This window comes from Macrotis lagotis, chromosome 1 (assembly GCF_037893015.1).
Source record: "Macrotis lagotis isolate mMagLag1 chromosome 1, bilby.v1.9.chrom.fasta, whole genome shotgun sequence".
Taxonomy (NCBI): Eukaryota; Metazoa; Chordata; class Mammalia; order Peramelemorphia; family Peramelidae; genus Macrotis; species Macrotis lagotis.
The window spans coordinates 272,720,693-272,734,504 of record NC_133658.1 but is presented as its reverse complement, the minus strand read 5'-3'; the positions used below and the strand labels follow the sequence as shown (position 1 = coordinate 272,734,504).

At 36.9% G+C, this 13,812-nt stretch overlaps 1 long non-coding RNA gene across 4 annotated transcripts in view; it reads right to left on the bottom strand.

Moving 5' to 3' along the window:
- LOC141516194 (uncharacterized) overlaps nt 1-13,812 on the bottom strand; it is a 113,406-nt gene that overhangs the window by 58,588 nt on the left and 41,006 nt on the right. The window lies entirely within an intron of this gene.

The following is a 13,812-nucleotide window of genomic DNA, read 5'->3' as shown; positions in this document are numbered from 1 at the left end:
GAATTTATGACTACCCTGTGACAAAAGAGGTGCCATAACTGGATAAATTATGACATATGAATTGAATGGAATATTACTATGCCATTAGAAACAATGTTTGCTCTGCTGGAATTATTAGCAAGTTTTTTTGTCATTTCAAACCAAAAATATTCTTTCTATGCAAATTTTGCTCTCTTGGATCAAATAGAACCAATCTAGTCCATTTTTCTCATGACAATCCCTCAAATACTTTTAAGACAGCTATGGTAACCCCCTCCTCTAAGTCTCTTCTCTAGGTTCAATATCCCTAGTTTTGTCAATTAATCGTTTCCTGGCATGATTTCCCCTCCAAACCATGGTTGTCCTCTTCTGAGATCTAAATTCCATGGCAACAATCTTCTATCTAAAAGAATTCCTTCTTGTCTCTATCTGGAAGAATCCCCCTTTCCTCCATATCTAAAAGAGTGTTGCCATGGAATTTTAGAGCTGAAAAGAATTTCAGAGGAGATTAGCAATGGTGGGGCATGCACCCTGTCTCCAAGTACCTAGGACTATGTGCAGACCTATGCTGAGAATATATAAAAAAGAAAATGGCTTTGCCTTCAAGGATCATACAGTCTAACAAGTGTGATTTGGAAAATATAAAAAATAAATACTGTACAAATTAGAATGTGAAGAATAATAAGGAAGAGTAGGGTAACTGGAGTATCCATCCTGCTCCCTCAGGAGTAGCTGGAAAAATTTAAGAACTAACTATTCGAGAGAAAAATCAAGCTTGCAGGACATACTTTTAACTTGAATCTACATTATTTAACATTTTTTCTTCACTTTTAAAAGTCTTCAACAAAAGAGAAACTACATCAGTCCTTGATTTGTAGCCTTTGCTGAGGTCAGCTTAAGCAGCTCTAACACACCACTGGTTTCTCCCTTTTGAAATTATTTTGTATTACTATTAAATTACTTTGAAATTCAGTAGGTGCTTTATAATTCCTTATCTATATTGTATCATTGGAGGACAATATCAGTTTCTTGAGGAGAGGTACTGTTTAATTCTCTGTTCCCATACCTAGGTTAGTGTCATGAACATAGGAGACTCAATGATGATATTTGTTCTTCATTCTTGAGGATGATCATGACATCAGGTAGTTTTTACTATGACTTGCACATGAATTGGACTTGAATTAAGGTGTGTGTGTGTGTGTGTGTGTGTGTGTGTGTGTGTGTGCATGGGGCAGGGGGGTGCTATGCTGTCACTAGCCTCACTTACTCCTCCAGAGTCATCTAAAGGATTCAGTGGCCAGATATGAATCAGGACAACTGGAGATGGTTCTGGATGTGAGGCAATCAGGGTTAAGTGAATTGCCCAGAGTCACACCAGTGTCAATTATCTGAGACCAGATTTGAACTTAGATTCTCCTGATTTTATGACTGACACTCTACCCATTATGCCATCTAGCTATTAAGTATTTGTTAATTGAGAACTCTAAACAAAGTAGGTATTCTGAGAAATTTGGAGAATAGGAAGTCACTGGCAACTGGGTAGAATATGGAGGAATTCCCTCCAAAGATTGCCTCCATGTTATGTTGTATCCATCTTGTTTGTATTGCACTTATGCTATCTATTCTCTTAGATGGTAAGCAATTAAAAGACAGGATCTATTTTTCACTTTTTTTTTGCATTTCTAGCACTTAACCCAGCTCCTGGCAGAATAAGATCTTGGTTAATGCTTCTGAACATGACCATGCCTTGAATCTAAGTGCTTTTGAGACCTTGGAGAGGGCTTTATTGTGAAGTGGGGCAGGGGGGATCAAGAAAAGATCATGGGATCATAGACTTAGAGGCCTTCTAGTCCAATAGTTTCAATTTACAGAGGAAGAAATTGAGACTCAGAGTAATGAAATTAGGAACCCGTGGTAACATGGCTATTAGATAAGAGCACTAAGATTTGAGTCCTGGTCTTCTGGATGTAAATGCAACATTTTTTTCCACTGCACCTGGCTTTGTGAAGAAAGCAGAATTTGAACTGAGTTTTCAATGATTTGTATTTGTCAAGGAGAAAGAGGGTCACAAGACTGAATATTATCAACAATATTCTTTGTGTTTGCTCAAATTTTCCAGAAAAAAATATTAGACACAAAAGAGTTTATGCATTTGTAATCACAATGGGTAGCCAGGGAAGCTGTTTTGCCAAGCCTCATGAAGAAAGGTCTAGTGTGGCCCAGTATCAGTGAAGCAACAAAGAAATGGGACACTGTGAACAACTCCATTTCTTCTGCTCCCTCTTCTCTCAGAAAGACTGTAAAGTGTTAAAGACAAGAGGATGGCAAATTGCCATTCAAAGGGCATGACATTGTACAGTGAGATGCACAATGGGAATTGAAACTTAATGACAAATTAAATGCAGGACGTTACTTGAAGAAGACTGGCAAAGTGAGAGAAATAGACTGAGATGGAAAGAAATCATCAATAACTCCCCATTGCTTCTAGGTTGAAATACTGACACTTCAGTCTGCTATTCAAGGATTTCTACAATCTGTTTTGAACCTCTGTTTCCACTTCCATTTCACATTGCTCCACTTTGGGGACTGGGTACTTGTGCCAACGTGGGTGACTTGATGGCTTGTCATATAGAGCTCTGAGCCTAGAGTCAAGAAATCTAAAGTTCAAATCAGATACTTATCACCTCTTTGATTCTTACCTGAGCCTCAATTTCCCATCTGTAAAATGGAAATAGGGGGCAGCTAGGTGGTGCAGTAGATAGAGCACCGGCCCTGGAGTCAGGAGTACCTGAGTTCAAATCTGGCCTCAGACACTTAATAATTGCCTAGCTGTGGGGCCTTGGGCAAGCCACTTAACCCTAACTGCCTTGCAAAAAACTAAAAACAAAATAAAAACAAAATGGAAATAACAAAAGCACCTAGCTGCTAGAGCGGTTATGAGGATCAAATGAGATAATAACTATAAAGCCTTTAGCACCATGTCCGGTATGTAAGTACCACCCAATAAATGCAAGTAGGTTATGCAGTAGATGAAGTGTCTGAAAAAACTCATCATCTTCCTGAGTTCAAATGTGGCCTCAGACAGTAGTTGTATGATCCTTGACAAGTCATCACACTCTGTCAGTTTGCTCATCTATAAAATGAAATGGAGAAGGACATGACAAACCACTCCTCTATCTTTGCTAAGAAAACTACAAATGGAGTCACTAAGAGTTCACTAAATGAAGGAAATGGCTGAACAACAACAAAAAAGAAACGTTTTCTTCTTTCATGCTCCTACATCCTGCCCTCCCCCACCTTACATTATGAGCAACAGGTTGTGTGAATAAAAGCCCAATTTAGAAAATGGAATAAAGCTGTTATTTAACAAAATAATAGCCTTCTGGTACATAGTGAAGATGTAGGTTTTAGTGGTTCTATATATGGACTAGTTGGCTGTCATCCTGCCATAACTACTCTCCTAGAAAATATAGAATTTCTGAAGATTATCATTCTTCTGTTGGAAAATCTTCTGTGAACCTACATGCATTAGGCAGAACTGTGGATTATTCTGGAAAACAATTTGAAATTATGTAAATAAAGGGATTAAAGTGTCCATGTGCTTTGACCAGACATTTTCCTGCTAGATATATTCCCCAAGAAAGTCAGTTGACCAAAAAAGCTCCACACACACCAGAATATGTGTTTATGTATATATCTATACATATATAGTCAGTGTTACATTTGTGTGGTATCAAAGAGATGAGTAGTAATTATCCAATTTTAATATTTCCCCCCTTTTTAATAAACATTGAGCCCCGTGAGAGTAGGGACTGTGACTTATTCAACCAAATAAAAATATTTTACTGTAAACTATGTGCAAAGCAAAGTCTATAGTTTGTAGTCTAAGTAGTCTACAGCCCCTAAGGGCTGCCCAGGGTCACATGGTCAATTTTATCAGGTAGAACTTCCATATAGGTCATACAGGTCTTCCTGGCCTTGACTGTCAAGTAGAAACTGGAGATAGAAAACCAAAAAAGGAACAGTCCCTACCTACAAGGACATCAAATTTGACTTAAGTTCTAGACTCATCTTCCCCTCCATGATTATAGGTACTTAGTAAATATTTGTTGAATTTAATTAATAAAACAAATCTGTCTCCAGGGCCAGCTAAGTTACAAAAGCAGGACCATGTCTAAACTTTGAAAATACTTCACTTTGAGAGAAAAACCCAAGGGAAGAACTTTAAAGATCTGTTGAGTCACCATCTTCACCAACTCCTTTGATTGCTTACCAGTTAGGTTTAAACACATTTGTTTTGCATCTGATACATTTAGCATCAGTCCTCTGACTTTTTCCTTTTGAAAAGAAGTCATCAAGATGGGAAATGGAACTCTCAGCCCTGGCAGAGCTGCTAATGCTCTGTGAAATAAGATCTCAATGGTTTCTGCTTGACTTTTTTGCCTTCTTGATTAAAAAGGCAAAAGGGATGGGGGATGGGTTTATGACATCATCAGAAAGGATCATTTGTCCCTTCTCAGGGTATTTGTTGAATCTCTGAAGCTATTGTTCTCCCCCAGAGCATTCAGTTCAACCCCAGTGCCCTTCAAGCAGTACATACTGCTCCTAGGCTCTCAAGACCATTCCAGAAAAATAAACAAACATGATCCAATAGTTCTGAGTCTTAGGACTTACAGCTTATAGAGAGATAGTAAAGTCAGAAGCTGAAAGCAGCATCAGAGGGAATGGGTAGTCTCTTATGAAATGAATGGGATTGGAAAATTAAATGACCCCTTTAGTCAAATTTATAGAAACATTTTCTTTATGCAGTAGATTTCACAAAAACAATAGGACCCCTAAATTCTACTACAGTCAAAGTATAGCCAGAAAGGAAATCAGTATGCATCATCTATGGTATCTCCTTTAAACAGTTGAACTTCTTTCTCACTATGGAATCCTGCATGTGTGTATGTATGTATGTAGCATAAGTGAATCACATTGTTTAATGTTTCTGTACAAAGTCTCATAACCAGGTTGAGTAGTTCATTCTAAATTTGTTACCCTGTTTCATGTGAGTCATCTTTGCTGCATAAAATTCCTTTGTTCTATTCCAATGTATTCTTTACATTACCCACAAAGCCCATAATGATTTTCTCTTTTACTCTCCAACCTCCTACACTATCCATGTCCATTTCCTCTTAACAAATGATCTTGATTATTTTGCTAGTAACTGAGGCCATTAAACATGAGCTTCTTCTTATTCCCAATTCAATACCTCAGACTCCCATTTTACTTCACTCCATTCTTTCTTTCATTACTCCAGTCTCTAACAAGATGTGACCATTCTCCTGGCCAAAGAACACCCCTTTATGTGTGATGTTGAGCCCATTCTTTCTCTCTTTGATCTTATACATTCTATTCATTATAAGTAATTAGATGGCACAGAGGTCAGAATTCTAGACTTGGTATCAGAAAAATTTGACTTCAAATCTAACCTCAGACACTTATTTGATCTCATCTGTCATTTTCCTTATTTGTATAACTGGGATAGTAAAAAACATTGATTTCTCAGGGTTCTTGTAAAGATTGAAAAACATATTTATTAAGCACTTGAGCCATAAAATATCACACAAATTCTAATTATTGTTATTATAATTTCTACCCCTCTCTCTAATCTTCAGTTATTCTCTACTAGTTCTCTCCCTACTGCCTACAAATGTGCCTTGATTTTTTTTGCATCCTTAAAAAATTGCTTCCTTGTACTTGGATTTAAATTATTTAAATTCTATTCCTAAATCTTTCATCCTATACAACATCAAACTCCTAGGGAAAAAAAGTCATACATGTTTATCGTCTCCACTTTCTCATCTCTTCTTCATTTTTGCAATCTACCTTACAACTCCACCACTGGACTGAAATTATTCTCTTGAAGATAACCAAAGCTCCCTCAATTGCATTTCTCCTCCTTTTCCATCTCTATGAAGCTTTTAATACTGGTCATTATTAACTCATCCTAGATGTTCCTTTAGGCCTTGTTTTTGTGCCATTGCAGCTTTCTAATTTTTGTCCTTCCTGCATGACTGCTTCTCATCCAATTCCCATTCCCTAAATAGGAATATCCCACAAAGTTTTATTTGAGCCCTCAACTCCTTTCTCACTATTCTCTCTTTTGGTGATATCAATAGCACTCAAGACTTCAGTTATTTAGGGATTCAGATGATTTCCAAATCTATATATCCCTCATCACTCTCCTGAACTCATATCTAACAACATCATCTATCTTCTGGATATCATCAATTCAATAATATTCCTTTACTAAATTTATCCTTCCTCCACACTTTGTTCTTTTAATAATATCATCACACTTCTAGTTAACCACATCCTCACCTTGAAGGTACTCTTTCTGTCTCTCTATTGAAAGAATTTCTTAAGTTTTGTCAACTCTATCTCCACCACAGCTCTAACATCTGTTCCCCTTCCCTCTCATTGTGTAGCTAGCAACCTCCATTGGGATCTCAATTTCTTATCTGAACTCTCACTATTACCTCTTTATAAGTATCTCTCATCTAGTCTTTCTCCTTTCCACTATATCCTCCACACAACCACACAAGTTCTATTGCTTCCCTACACAAAAATCTTCAGGGACCTCCTACTGCCTGTATAATACAGTACAATGTCCTCAGTTTAGCATTTAAAGCTCTTCACTTGAGGATTGTGTATACTTGAAAGATACTTGAAAAGTGTATAAAGTTAAAAAATGATTATAATTATAATTTGATGAAATTTGAGTCAATGCTGCATATCAAACAATCAAGTAAACAACCTGTGGTGATATCTTGATAACAATAGGAGTTTATCAAGCATATTAGAGCACCAAGGGAAGAGGCATAAATATTTATAATTTTGGATGGAAAGAAGGGAGATTTGAATGCTGTGTAAATTCTATTCAATAGATTTAGGCGAGGGAGGAAATAAGATACATTCCCACTTGGGTTTAAAAATCTAACTTAATCTACAGGGAATGGGGGTACTGGGAAAGGGGAAGATAAGGGAAGAAGAGACTTTTTGATAAAAGGAAAGGGAAAAGTGAAAATAAACTGAAATTTAGAGTTTTACAAATAAAACAAAGGGGAAAGGTAGTAAAATTTCAGTGAGGAGGAATAAGAGAAAAGGAAAGAGATAAATATAAATGGAAAAAGATAGCATAGAGGGAAATACAAAATTAGTAATGTTAACTGTAAATGTGAATGGGATGAACTGTCCCATAAAATGGAAATGGAGATCAGAACTGATTAAAAACCAGAATCCTACAATATGTTGTTTACAAGAAACACATTTGAAGCAGAAAGATTCACACAGGGTAAAGGTAAAAGGTTGGAGCAAAATATATTATGCCTCAGCTGAAGTAAAAAAATCTGGGGTAGTAATTCTAATCTCAGACAAAGGAAAAGCAAAAATCAATTTCATTAAAAGGGATAAGGAAGGAAACTACATCTTCTTAAAATGTACCACTGGAAATGAAGTTATATTATTACTAAACATGTATGCACCTAGTGGGATGGCTTCCAGATTCCTAGAGGAAAAGTTGAGTGAATTACAAGGAGAAATAGACAGCAAAACTTTAATAATATGTGACCTCAACCTCCCTATCTCAGAACCTGATAAATCTAACAACAAAATAAACAAGAAGGAAGTTAAGAAGGTGAATGAAATCTTAGAAAACTTATTTTCCTTCCGGCCAAGATGGCAGAGAGAAGACAGGCACAGTTCTAAAGTCTCCTGATCTTTCCCCATCTATCATATGAAACAAACTTCTTAACAGAAATCTGACCCACAAAACCCAGAAAGAAAAGTCAGGAGAAAGAACATCTACCTCAGGATTTTGTCTCCAGCAACAGCATTGGGCGAATTCAGGTGGGTGAGTCTGGGCGCAGAGGGTGGATTAGCCCTTGTTCAGCTAGATTAGCAGATGAATTGGAGCCAGGGAGTCTGAGGGCCTGAGAGCCGGACCTGCTGGATCAGCGGTGGGGCTAGATAGCAGGGGCTTGAGTGAACTAGGGAGCAGAGGCACTGGTGTTGGTGCTGACCCTTTGGAGCTTGCAGATAGGGCTGGGGGGAGAGTTCTGGTGCAGGAGAGCTGCAGACACCATCCCTGGGCTCCTCTGGTCTGAGTCCACGCCTCCATTACAGCTGAGGCCCCTTCTAGGAACAAACAATTGCAAAATACTTCTGTCTCAGGCACAGGTGTGTGAGCAGAAGAACCAGCCCAGCTGACAATAGGGAGAGGAATGAGGTTACCCCAGGGTAAAGCCCACCATTGATCGAAGGCAAAAGGATTCAATAACTCCAACCCCTTCCTTCAAGCTAAGGGAGAAGGCCTCAATCAAGGTCACAGATACTCCAGAGAAAGCAACCAGCAACTCCTACTGGCAAGCCAGAGAAATTGCACACAAGTAAAGCCTCTAGCAATCCCAAGCCCCTGTGAACCAGCCCCTCCCTAACTCAAGGTCTTAAAATGAAGGAGGGTCAGCAGAAAGGTAAATCCATAGAAAAATTCTTGGAAGGAAATGACCCTAACTCAGAGAGACCTAGAACCTCTGAGGAGAATACGATCTGGTCTTCAGCACAGAAAGAATTCCTTGAAGAAATAAAGGAGTTTAAAAATCAACTGGAAAATTTGGGAGAGACAATTAATACCTTGCAACAAGAAAACAAATCCTTAGAAAATGCAATTGGACAAATACAAAAATGAGAATAAATCTCTCAGATCCTCAATTGGACAAATACAAATGAGAATAATTCTCTCAGATCCTCCATTGGGCAAATGCAAAAAGAAAATAATTCTCTCAAAACCTCAACTGGTCAAATGGAAAGTTCTTTCAAAAGTAGAATTGACCAATTGGAAAAGGAGTTGCAAAAGGTTAATGAAGAAAACTCCTCCCTAAAAAAAAAAGATGAGTCTGCAGAAACTAATGACTCTATGAGATAGAAAGAGCCAGTTAAACAAAATCAAAAAATAGAAAAAACAGAAGAAAATGTAAAATACCTCATCAGCAAAACCACTGACCTTGAGAATAGGTAGAAAAGGCGCAGCCTGAGAATTATTAGACTTTCTGAAAACATTGAAGAGAAAAAAAAGCCTGGACTTAATCTTACAGGATCTAGTGATGGAAAACTGCCCTGATATCATAGAACCAGAGGGCAAAGTAGTTATTGAAAGAGTGCATTGATCCCTTCCAGAAAAAGATCCTAAAATGAAAACACCAATGAATGTTTTGGCCAAATTGCAGAACTATCAGATAAAAGAGAAAATCCTGCAAGCAGCCAGAAAGAAGCAATTTAAATATCAAGGAGCCACAGTAAGGATTATACAGGACCTGGCTGCCTCAACATTAAGGGATAGAAGGGCCTGGAATGCGATATTTTGAAGAGCAAGGGAGCTTGGAATGCAGCCAAGAATCCACTATCCCACAAACCTGTGCCTTCTCTTCCAGGGAAAAAAGATGGACATTTAACAAAATGGAAGAATTCCAAAAATTCCTGATGAAAAGACCCGAGCTAAATAGAAAATTTAGACATCAAACAGGAGGTTCAAGAGACACATGAAAAGTTAAAAAAGGGGAGGTGGTAAAAGAAAATAAACCCTACTATCCAATAAGTTGAAACTGGTTATATCCTAGCATGGGGGAAAAGATGCTCATAAATTTTGAGAATTGTAACTAACAGAGAGAATATACCTAGCCAGAAGTGATGGAAATTCATGACCTATCCATGAGACTGCTATCCAATGGGATGAAACTGGCTTTAACCCCACTTGAGAGAAAGACTCTAATAACTCTCAAGAATTTTAACTCCATTAGATAGAATGTACTTAGCTAGAAGTGACAGATACTCAGAATTTTCTATGACTCAGATAGAGTGATCTAAAAAAACACTACCTCCTTAAAAAGGGGGACAGGAAGGAGACTGGAGGAGGGAGGAGATTGAATGAGTTAATCTCATTACACTAAGAGGTACAAAATACCTATGGTAATAGAGGGGAAGAAGGGAGGAGATGAGAAACACCTGAATCTTCTTCTCATCTGACTTGGCTTAAAGTCAATTTGCACATACTTAGTTAACTTAAAAAACATCTAACCTTTCAAGTATTAAAAGGGGGAAAGGGGAGGGGGGACAGAGAAAGGGAGGGGGAGTGGGAAAAAAAGGAGAACTAACAAAAGTAAGGGAAGGGAAAGGGGAAAAAGGGAAAGGGGAAAGAAAGGGGAGGGGTGCTATAGGAGGGCAAACACACTGAAGGGGGTGGTATTCAGAAACAAAATACTGGGGAATATGGATAAAGGGGGAAAGGGGAAAACACAAATAGAGGGAAGAAAGTATGGAGGGCAATAAAGACTTAGTAGTCATAACTTTGAATGTGAATGGGATGAACTCTCCCTTAAAATATAAGTGAATAGCAGAGTGGATTGAAAACCAGAATCCTACGATATGCTGCTTGCAAGAAACTCATTTGAAGCAGAGAGATACATATAGAGTAAAGGTAAAAGGTTGGAGCAAAATATATTTCGCTTCAGCTGAAGTAAAAAAAAAAAGCAGGGGTAGCAATCCTTATCTCAGACAAAGCAGCAGCAAAAATAGATAGCATTAAAAGAGCTAAGGAAAGAAACTTTATCCTCCTAAAAGGCACCATAGACAATAAAGTTATTTCAATACTGACTATATATATGCACCCAATGGGATAGCATCCAAATTTTTAGAGGAGAAGCTGAAAGAACTACAGGAAGACATAGACAGAAAAACTCTACTAGTGGGAGACCTCAACCTATTTAGGTAGAGCTAATATAATAAAAATGACAATGCTACCAAAATTAAGCTACCTGTTTAGTGCCCTACCAATCAAAATTCCAAAAAATTACTTTAATGAGTTAAAAATTGTAATTAAATTCATATGGAGAAATAAAAAGTCAAGAATCTCCAGGAACTTAATGAAAAAAAGTACAAAAGAAGGGGGCTTAGCCCTACCAGATCTAAAATTATATTATAAAGCATCAGTCATCAAAGCTGTTTGGTATTGGCTAAGAAATAGAGTGGTGGACCAGTGGAATAGACTAGGTGCAAAAGCAGATGATTATAGTAATCTGCTGTTTGATAAACCCAAAGAGTCCAGCTATTGGGATAAAAACTCTCTCTTTGATAAAAACTGCTGGGAAAATTGGAAGTTAGTATGGAAAAACTTAGATTAGACCAGCGCCTAACACCCCTTACCAAGATAAGATCCAAATGGTTACAAGATTTAGACATAAAAAAACAATACTATAAGCAAATGAGAAGATCAAGGACTAGTTTACCTGTCAGATCTATGGAAAGGGAAGTGGTTTATGACTAAGGAAGAGTTGGAGAACATTACCAAAAACCAACTAGATAATTTTAATTATATTAAATTGAAAAGCTTTTGCACTGTAACCAAGATCAAAAGAAATGTAGTAAATTGGGAAACAATCTTTACAACTAATGATTCTGACAAAGGACTCATTTCTAAAATATACAGAGAACTGAGTCATATTTTTAAAACAAAAACCCATTCCCCAATTGATAAATGGTCAAAGGATATGCAAAGGCAATTTACAGATGAGGAAATCAAAGCAATTCATAGCCATATGAAAAAATGCTCTAAATCATTAATTATTAGAGAAATGCAAATTAAAGCTTCTCTGAGGTACCACCTCACACCTCTCAGATTGGCCAGTATGACCAGGAAGGATAATGATCATTGTTAGGAAGGGTTGTGGGAAATCTGGGACACTATTACACTGTTGGTGGAGCTGTGAACTCATCCAACCTTTCTGGAGAGAAATTTGGAACTACACCCAAATGGCAACAAAAAATGAGCATACCCTTTGACTCAGTAATACCACTACTGGGTCTATACCCTGAGGAGATGATGAAAAAGGGTAAAAACATCACTTGTACAAAAATATTTATAGCAGCCCTGTTTATGGTGGCAAAGAATTGGAAATCAAGTAAATGTCCTTCAATTAGGGAATGGCTTAGCAAACTATGGTATATGTATGCCATGGAACACTATTGCTCTATTAGAAACCAGGAGGGATGGGATTTCAAGGAAGCCTGGAGGGATTTGCATGAGCTGATGCTGAGTGAGATGAACAGAACCAGAAAAACACTGTATACCCTAACAGCAACATGGGGGTGATGTTCAAATTTGAAGGACTCACACATTCCATCAGTGCAACAATCGGGAACAATTTTGGGCTGTCTGTAAAGGAGAGTGCCATCTGTATCCAGATAAAGAGCTGTGGAGTTTGAACAAAGTTCAAGGACTATTTCCTTTAATTTAGAAAAAAACAGATATCTTATTGTCTGATCTTGTTATCTCTTAGACTTTTTGTCTCTTCCTTAAGGATATGATTTCTCTCTCATCACACTGAATTTGGATCAATGTACAACATGGAAACAAAGTAAAGCCTGACATTGCTTTCTGTGGAGGGTGGGGGGAGGGAAGTAAGATTGTGGGGAAAATTGTAAAACTCAAATAATATCTTTAATAAAAGAAATTTTAAAAAAAAGAAAACTTAGATATAATAGACTTCTGGAGAAAACTTAATGGGGATAGAAAAGAATATACCTTTTTCTCAGCAATACATGGTACCTTCACCAAAATTGACCATGTACTAGGGAACAACAAGCTTAAAATCAAATGCAGAAAGGCAAAAATAATAAATACACACCTCTCAGATCATTATGAAATGAAAAATTACATTTAATAAAGGGTCAGGGAAAGATAAATCAAGAACTAATTGGAAGTTAAATAACTTTATCTTAAATAATGGGTGGATCAAACAGCAAATAATAGAAATAATCAATATATCCAAGAAAATTATAATAATGAGACATCATACCAAAATTTATGGGATGCAGCCAAGGCAGTTTTAAGGAAAAACTTTATATCTCTAACTGCCTATATGAATAAAATAGAGAAAGAGGATATCAATGAATTGGGTATGCAACTAAAAAGGCTAAGAAAAAGAACAAATTAAACATACCCAATTAAATACTAGATTAGAAATTCTAAAAATCAAGGGAGAGATTAATAAAATAGAAAGCAAAAAGAACCCCACTGGTCTCATAAATAAATCTAAGAGTTGGTTTTATGAAAAAACCAATAAAATAGACAAACCTTTGGTTAATCTGATTTTAAAAAAGAGAGGAGATAACCAAATAACCAATATCAAAAATGAAAAGGATGAACTAATGACCTATGAGGAGGAAATTAAAGAGATAATTAGGAGCTACTTTGCCAAACTGTATGTTAATAATTGGACAACTTGAGTGAAATGGATGAATATTTACAAAAATACAAATTAACCAGATTAACAGAAGAGGAAATAAATTACTTAAATCACCCCATTTTAGAACAAGAAATTGAAGGAAACCATCAATAAACTCCCTAAGAGAAAGTCTCTACTTCCAGATGGATTTACAAGTGAATTCTACCAAGCATTTGAGGAACAATTAATTCCTATTCTACATAAATTATTTAAAAAATTAGAGAGGAAGGAGTTCTACCAAACTCCTTTTTTTGACACCAACATGGTGCTGATACCTAAACCAGGAAGAACCAAAACATACAAAGAAAATTATATACCAGTTCTAATGAATATTGATGCAAAAATCTTAAATAAAATTTTTAGCAATGAGACTACAGCAAGTTATTACCAGGATAATACACCATGATCAGGTTGGATTTTTACCAGGCAGGCAGGGTTGGTTCAACATTAGAAAAACACTCAACATAATGAAACAAATCAACAACAGTAAAACCAAGAGAAACCATCTGAT